We start from the raw sequence: 9,288 nt of genomic DNA on the forward strand, positions 1-9,288 counted from the left end.
TCAACAGAGAATTCGAAGCTCTAATTTAAACGCTGGTTGATATCTTCAACGTCTCTGTTTATCTCTATCGGTCCCTCTTCTTCTCTCTCTTCTACCTTCGCTGCTTGGACGCGGATTGAACACGGATAGAAGTTGAACAGTTATAAAAAAAAAATATATATATATATATAATGCCTCTACGCTACCTCCCTTTATGGAAAGAAAAAGAAGCAGAGGCAAACCAGGTTCTTTAGTAAGTTCAGGTTGGTCCACGTCTGATGGGTTTCCGCTTAGGGCAAATGCCCAACCAACCAAACACAGCGAAAATGGGTGCGTTTCTGCAAGGTCGAGGGACCCGGAGAAACCAAAATTGCAAGCCTCGACAGAACCTCTGCTTCGAATTTATTCGCCGGTGCCGGAACTGATCAGAATAGATGTTGATTCCGGTGAGAATCCTTCTTTTTCTTTAGGTTTTGGAATTCAAGGATGGTTTTTGAGATCCTTTTGAAATTGTCAGAGAAGAAAAGCAGCGAGGCTTTCTCCGGGTGGAAGAGCAACTCCGAAAGGCTCTCTGGTTCGTATCGAAATCAATTTCGCGCGATTTCGAGGAACCCCTCCCCCAGTTCGAGCCTCTTCTCTTTCTCTTTCTCTTTCTCTGTTCGTTTTTGTTTTTTTTTTTTTTTTTTTTTCACAAGAACAACCCCCAAGGGGGTTTGTTTTAGCCGAAAAAGTAAAATGGCATTTGATGCATGAGCAGAAGAATCGCAGGTGATGTCCATTATGAGTGACATCAGTCACTCGGTTAGATTGGAATCACGAGGGTGTTTAGCCAGAAAAAAGAATTTTTGATTTGAAATCTGACAGTTCAGAACCTCGAGAACATCGTAATTACTCATATAACCCCATTTTAAATCATTTTCCTTTGCTAATGAAACCAGAGTTGTAATTAGCAGAAACCCGAGGGACCTGGAATTTACCCAAAAGAAACGATAAAAGCCAAGGAACACCGTTTGAATTTAATTTCCAGCATATACCCTTGCTTTTGAATAACTAGGGGCATGTCCTGTGACTCCGCTCCACAAAAGACGCTTGGAGAAAAACGGATTAACGGACGACCTCGTTTTCTTCAAAGTTCAGATCTCTCTCTCTCTCCCGTGTTTTTTAAAGTGCCGTTTGTTTGCCGCACTTTAAAATCCCATTCTTTATCTTGTTTGGTTAACCTCAATGGTGATATAAAAGCTCAGCAAACAATATTAAATGTTTTGTCCAATGATGTAGTAGCTGTTAGGGTTCATTGACTCTAATCATCCGAATTATGTTTGTCGCCTTCATCACTCCATTTATGGTCTTAAGCAGGCACCACGGGCTTGGTTTCGTCGATTATCTGATTTTCTACTACTTAGATTTCGAGGTTCCAAGACTGATACTTCACTTTTTATCCGCACTCAGGGTTCCCATGTGTGCTATATTCTAATATATGTTGACGACATTCTAGTTACTGGCAGTGACCCATCCATGATCTCTTCTCTTTCACAGCAAGGATCTTGAGAATTTGGATTTTTTTTCTTGGTGTCAAGGCTACTTCTCATTCCAAGGGACTGCACTTGTCTCAATCTCGGTATATCTCTGACTTGTTGCATCGGTCTGGCATGCTTGACTACAAACCAGTGCGCACTCCCATGGCTAGTACACAAAAGGCATCGGATGCAGGGGATGTTCCCCTATCCAACCCTACTGAGTATCATCCGATTGTGGGTACCTTGCAGTATGTCACCCTCACTCGTCCTGATGTTGCATTCGCTGTCAATCGGGCATGCCAACATATGCATGCACCTACTTCTGACCACTGGCAGATGGTAAAGCGTATTCTTAGATATCTCAAGCACACTTGCTCTCGTGGTTTACTCATTGAACATTCTGCTTCCTGCTCTTTGCAAGCCTTTTCTGATGCTGATTGGGCGGGTGACAACCTTGACAGAACATCTACAGGTGGTTTCGCTAGTTTTCTGGGCCCTAATCTTATATCCTGGACATCTCGTAAGCAGAAAACAGTGGCACGCTCTTCAACAGAGTCTGAATACAAGGCCTTGACTGATGCCTCGACTGAATTAATCTGGCTTGAAACCGTACTTGGTGTACTTGGCTATCCTCTTTCTGGCGCACCAATCCTTTGGTGTGATAATATTGGGGCGACTTACTTATCCGCCAATCCAGTTTTTCACGTCCGCACAAAACACTTTATTTGCAAGAAATAATTAACCGCAAGCGTACGGATCAATTGTAGCTATGGGTCGAACTCAAGGAGATATACGTCATTCTATTTTACTCACTTTAAAGTAATGCAAAGTGAACCAAATTAAAGTGTTAAATTAAATTAATTAAACTAACAAAAATTAACGCGTTCTAACTCACAAGCATCTAACAAATTAAATTGGCGTCCTAACATATATCTATCTAACCTATCAAACTAAAACGGATTGCAAGGGATAAATTGCAGTCACACACCACAACCACATAAAAAAAAATTAAAAAAAAAAAACCAAAAGAAGAAGAAGGAGAATGAGATAGAAGAGAGGGAGAATGAGATTAAGAGTTTAGAGAGTAAAAACCTGGATGTGCTTGACATGGACTGAAATTGCTTGCATGAATGTAATTGAAGAGCTTGAATACTTAAACAAACCTTGCATGGTTTCCTCTTCTAAATCTCCAAGTCTTGTCATCAACTTAGGAACTTAGACTAGAAAGCTTGAAACTAAACTAGAATTATTACAACCATATTGAAGACATAAAATTAAAGCATGAATCAAAAGCATTACAACCATGGAATTGAAAGCATGAAATCAAATTAGAACTTAGAAAGTCAAAAACTAGAAGAAGAAAAGAAGAAATTTCACTAATTAATTGAACTAAAAACTGAACTAAAACTAAAGCTAAAACTAAAATTAACTAGAACTAACTAAAAATTAACTTGTTACAACCCGCAGGGCAAGGGGTATTTATAGGGGGAAGAAGAAAAGAGGGAAGAGAGAAGAGGTATGAGAAATATTCCCTAAGAGAATAGAATATTCTCTTCTCCTTCCTTCTTTACATTACTTGAATCCCAAGAAAAAAAGAGAAAAAATAGAAACTAAGAGAGATAAAAATCCTAGCTACATAAACCTTCTATTTTTCAAAAAGTAACTTTCTAATTCTAAACTTGTGCTTCCTTTTCTTTGTAGGTGTCTTCTCCAAGCAATGAGATTAAGGCATCTTTGACTTTTCAACCTTCCATGGATAAGAGAATATTTTTCAAAATAAATCTATCCATAGTAAAATTCCAAAAGTGCCCTTGGAAAGTTGGAGGAGAGAGAAAGTGATGACTAGGCTTCCACTCAACAAATAAAATACCCATTCTGTCCTTAAAAAAACGTGGAACATGGGATGCTTATATAGACCTCACTATTGCATTCCTTGCGAAAAATCACCCAAAATAGACCCAAATTTCGTCCAATTTGGAGTTCGGGAGCCCAAGATATCTCAAGTTGAAGTTGGACTGCTCCAGAGCCTTCCAAATGGAATCTTTCAGCTAACAGGAAAGATAACTTCTGATAATTTTGCTAAAGCCCCTCGAATCCGAACTTCTGTTTTATTTTGTCCCTAGCTGATTTTTGATAATTACAAACAAACCCCTATAGACCATTTTCGCACGTCGTTACAGAAACGGCCGTAACTTCTTCGTTTCAACTCGAAAACAGGTGCCGTTTGAACCATTGCAAAGCTGACTCGATGGGCTACGCATCCATACTATTAACACCTCAAAATTATGCTAAGGGCCCACTGTAATCACTTTCAAATTTGACTTATTGGCGTGATTCTTTCAATGCTCAATCTAAACTTGATTTTCTCGACTCTTGGACGCTTCCGGCTACTGCCAAACACCACTAAACAACTTAAAAACATTTTCTTAGCATCATTTGCTCCATTTTCACAAGAATTCACCTAAAACCAGAAAACACAAATAAAAACCTCGAGTAGCTCCGTTCCAAGTATAAAAATGCATGCTTTATAGCCCTAAGATTTCACACATAAATGTGCTCATCACACGTCGAAATAGGTTTTCACTTTGTTCGAGATCGTGTGGCCAAGAAGCAACTTCAAGTCTAGTTTATTTCAACCCAAGACCAACTTGCAGATACCCTTATGAAGGCCCTTGGCACAACCCGTTTTCAATTTGTCAGAGACAAGCTGAAGATTCGGGTTCCCGAATCCCCACCTTGAGGGGGTGTATTGAACGTTACACACTCTCTCTCTAATATTCCCCATTGTTCACATGTGATATTGATTTATCATCACATGTGAATTCATTCCTTGGATTGCAAGTTCTGAATCTTTGTATTTTTGGAAATCCATCTTTGTGTTTTGGAAATCCAATATTGCTCCAATATTGCATGTAAGCTTACCTTGTATAAGTCCAGTGAGCTGGTCTCCTCATGTAAACTCTATATATTCTCTAAACCGGAGAATCCTTTAAAGTGTGAAATAATATCAAATCTTTCAGATTTATTAGAGAGAAACAATGAGCATGAAAAGTTTTCAGCCAAGGGAGTAGTAGTTTTCTGGGTTCCTTGACTTTATTATCTTCTTCTAACTTAGGTAAGTACCCTACGGCATATGGTTTAGGATTTCCTTTGTTCTCTTTCCGAACTTTGTATTTTGGAACTCTATTTTCAACCTTAAAGTTTTAGTTGTTAGTATTTTGTTTTTCATGATACTTTCGGGATGTTCTCTAATTGAAATTGGATAAAATTGAAGTACTGAAAGTATGATTAATGTTTTAGTGAATGAAACTCCATATACGATCTAAAAGTCTAAGATTTAATTCAGGTATTATGCTATTTAGGGATGTGTTAAAATCTGTAATTTTGTTTTAGGAATGGGTTCCCTATGCGCTACAATCTGATTTGATTTTACTCATTAAGTGATTCAAGCTTTATTTATACTCTAAATCATTGAAATGGTAAATGTGGTTTAAGAACTAAGATTAGTTTTAAAATCTGAATTTCTTGAGTGGTTGAAGCCTACAAAAGACAACGGTTAATAATCTAATCGGTTTAGTGATTAACATTCTCTTGAATCTGCTAGCAGAAATTGAGCAGCGTATGCACTACACACCTTTTCCTTCTTCTTTTTTTTTTCCCATCATTTTTGTCATCTAAAATATGATATAATAATTTCTTGGACAATCATAGGAGTCCCACAATGTAGAGATACTCACGTTGAGCTTTGGCTTTCCAACCAGGGATAAGAGTTATTTCTAGACAAGAAGCTCTACAAAACATTCATGATCTTATCCTTAAAATAGTTATATCTCTCGGTAACACACACCCAATCAGCAGCCACCTGGTTTGCTCACACCAATAAGATTATTTGCATCTATGAGACTATGACTTCCCCAGATGATAACTAATTACAAAAGCTGTGGGGCATGGGGATGTAAAACTGGTGTCATTTTGTTACCTGACTGCAAGCACATTACTTCTTTGAGACATTTCTTTATGCAGATTGTGTTCACTTTGGACTCTAGGTCAAAATAATAAAATGTAATAAGGTTAATGTTGGTAGATATTGTGAAATTATCTATTATGTTTTTCTCTAAAAAAAATTCCTTTTATGACTTTATGGACTTTGATCTGACTCATTTTATTTCATGATTCCCAAGGGGTTTTTGAGTGGCAAGATACTCAAGGTACAAATGGGAGAAGACAAAGAAAGAGTTTTATTCTACACAAGAAGCCAAGAACTATTTTTAATCATTGTAAGTAAGCTTTCCAATTCCTCAACTCACTAGCATTCAAGCTCATCAGAATTTCTACATAACCCTTGTAACCAAGTATATCCAGTTATATTCAAGGTATTCTTCTCTTTTTGCAGGATAAAAGTGGGATAGGCAAAAAGGGGTAGGAAAAGTGTACTATTTCCTCACAAAATACCAAGGATGTGTGTGTTTGGATACATGGGGAGGGAAACTTCCAAACAAGCTCATTAAATGCATTTATTCGTGTCTGGTGAGGTGGCACCCCTCTTTTTGCCACCCCATTTACTTTCAAAGTACTTCGGCACTATTCATGGAAAAGTTACTTTTGAGTCTATTTCTCACATCTTCCTATTTCCTTTCTTTCCCATGGAATCCCACCCTATGTCCATTTCCTCTCTCTCCCACTAATTCCCACCCCACTACAAAATGCATATTCTATTATTTGCTTTCCTTTCCTTTTCCACCCAACCCATAACATGTGGGACCCACCCTCACAAGTTTCCCACCCTTTTTTATCTGGCAAACAAATGGGGCCTAAATTATTCACTTTGGTTGGAAGTAGTAGTCATGAATCCAGATTTAAAGTACACATCTTGAAGTATTTTTTTGAGCTTCGATGGCCCTCTTTTAGGATGCTATTCATAGGACCTTTCTATTATTTTATTATTGGCAGATTACCGTGAGGTTTGGGGGATCTCATGCTAATATTTGACTTATGGAGGAAAATCCTTCACTTGTATTTTGACTTACTCTTCTCTTGAGGTGCACTTAAAGCTTCTTTGATCTTATTTGTTAAATGAATGTGTTTGCATGCCATTTCAAAGTGGTACACCATATTTTACCTACCCAATCCGTGTTTGACACATGGAGCAATTTGGATTAGAAGCAACCGGCCCATGACTAGGATAGATCAAACCACTAATGAAATGGTTGTACTGGTCCAGACACGTCATCAAGATCAGTTGAGAACTTCCTAGTGGATGGAGGCTGGTAACCGTAATTCACGTGCAAGAAGATTCTGGATCCCTCTTTCGGGAAAGGTTTCCTAATCCGAGTATAGGGGGACCACCTTACAGGGAAGGAAAGCCTTTTGGCGAATCCAAAGGAGGATCAGATAAAAAGGGCTAGGGAGAAACTTGTATAAATAGGGGTCTTTCCATCCATGTAAGGATATGCTTTTTGATCAATAGAGAAATCAAGAAACCCTAAAGAGTAATCTTCGTTTTCCATAGTCTTTTTTCTAGCCCAGTCTAGCTTGAAAGTTGCAGTGTTTGAGTATTTTCCTCGAGCATCATTCTTTGTGCAACATTCTTTAGCGCCGTCTGTGGGAATGAGGAATAAAAACCTACAAGGACTCCATCATGACAAACACTCGGAATCAGTCAAAGATTTCTAAGGCTGTTGCCGCTGCTGCGGCGGCCGTTGGTCTTGCAGTCACTCAGGGAGGAGCTCTGGGCGGACTTGCAGGCTCTCACCTTGAAGCAGATGATCCAATCCTAGAGGTAAACGAATCCCAGCAAGAAGAGTCTCAGCCAAGACTCCCCAGAGACCTGCCTCGGTATGTAACGGTGAAGCAATTCGATGTGATGCAGGCTCAGTGGCAGGACAAGATGGATCAAATGGTAGAGCTACAACATAATTTCCTACAAGGAATCCCGATACCACCACATCCATCGCTGGCGAGGGAAAGAACCCCTTCCCTTGAGCATAGCGAGAACCACAACAACGTGAATAATGCTTGGCGAAAAGATAAAGGAGTCCAAGGGAACAACAAGCGCCAAGGATCCCAGATGACCAAGGTCAAACAAGCTTTAAATGACAAAACTGTTGGACCTGCAGGATCAAATTCAAGAGGTCATAAGAGGAAAGAACCTAGCCCTAAATCACGACTTCCACTTCACTACTGATCTAGCCTTCACTGACGAGATCCGGGCGGAACCTCTACCGAAAGGATTCAAGATGCCTACGATCGAGCAGTATGCAGGCACAATAGATCCAAAAGATCACTTGGAAACTTTTAAGTCATTGATGTTTTTTCAAGGCGCCTCTGACATCATAATGTGTAGGGCGTTTCCCTCTACCTTAAAGGGGGCAGTGAGACAATGGTTCTCACGCCTCCGGCCGCGCTCCCTGACCAACTTCGTGGAGCTTGGGTGGGCTTTTCTTGCCCACTTCGTGAGTAGCAGAGTCCATAAGAAGACAGTAACCAATCTTTTGGCTATAAAACAGTGCCCTAATGAGTCAATCAGAGACATTCTCACAAGATTCAACAAGGAGGCACTGGAGGTGCGAAACTTGGACCAGATCGTGAAGTTCCAAGCTTTGCGCAGTCGCATCAGGGATGTCGGTTTAAAGAGGTCCATGATCATGGATGAGCCGATGGACATGTATGAACTCTTCTCACACTGTGAGAAGCACATCAACTTGGTTAAAGTTCTTGCAGCTGAACAAGAAAAAGAAGGCAAACCTGAGAAGAAAGGTCAAGAAAAGAAAGATGCCCTGGTGGGGGAGAACAGCTCGAAGCACGGTAGAGACTAGAAGGAGGGGAAGAGAAAGAGGGATGACAAGGCCTGGGTTACAAAAAATGATTCAAGCCCAGAGCCGATTTACACGGCCCTCATGCACAACCGGGCATATATCTTGAATGAGATAAAGGACCAAGTGACTTTACGTTGACCCACCAAGATGATCAAACCTACGCATGAATGTAACAAGAGCAGATATTACAGATTTCATCAAGATCATGGTCACGATACCGAGGATTGTAGGCAGTTGAAGGACAAGATCGAAGTCCTCATCCAGAGGGGCCGTTTGAGCCAATTTGTCAAGAAAGATGGTGGCAAAAGGAGGCAGGAATATCGTTCCCGTAAATCCGATGAAAAGGTTAAATCACCTGCTCAGTTGGATAGCGAAGACCAGGCAAGGGGGAAACGACATACCGAGAATGCCTCGCTTAGGGAAATTGCCACACTATACGGGGGCCTAGGACTGGGAGGTGAGTCCTCCAACTGTAGAAAGAATCATGCTCGATGCGTATTCCAAACGAAAGTTCCCGACAAAAGGCGAAGGACCGAGCATTAGATCACGTTCTCGGATGAAGATTTATCCGACATATAATCTCCCCACAATGATGCCTTGGTGATCAAAATGACTATTGCCAACTGTACGGTGGCCAGGGTCCTTGTGGATAATGGAAGCTCAGTTGACATCATGTACTATGACACATTTGAAAAAATGTAGCTAAAACCCGAGATGCTGAGGAGGGTTGAATCTCCTTTGTATGGATTCAATGAAGCCCCTATACACGTGGAATGGTCAATTGAATTGTTGGTAATGGTAGGGACGGAATCCAAACTCTCTACGGTGATGATGAACTTTTTGGTTTTGAAGGTGAACTGTACCCACAATGGGATAATAGGACAACCAGGACTCAATACTCTGTAGGTCGTTGTCTCCACTCCCCACCTGGTGATGAAGTTTCCTACCGATCAAGGAATCGAGGAATGTAGGGGAAG

Source organism: Telopea speciosissima, chromosome 2 (genome assembly GCF_018873765.1).
Source record: "Telopea speciosissima isolate NSW1024214 ecotype Mountain lineage chromosome 2, Tspe_v1, whole genome shotgun sequence".
In the NCBI taxonomy this organism is placed as follows: Eukaryota; Viridiplantae; Streptophyta; class Magnoliopsida; order Proteales; family Proteaceae; genus Telopea; species Telopea speciosissima.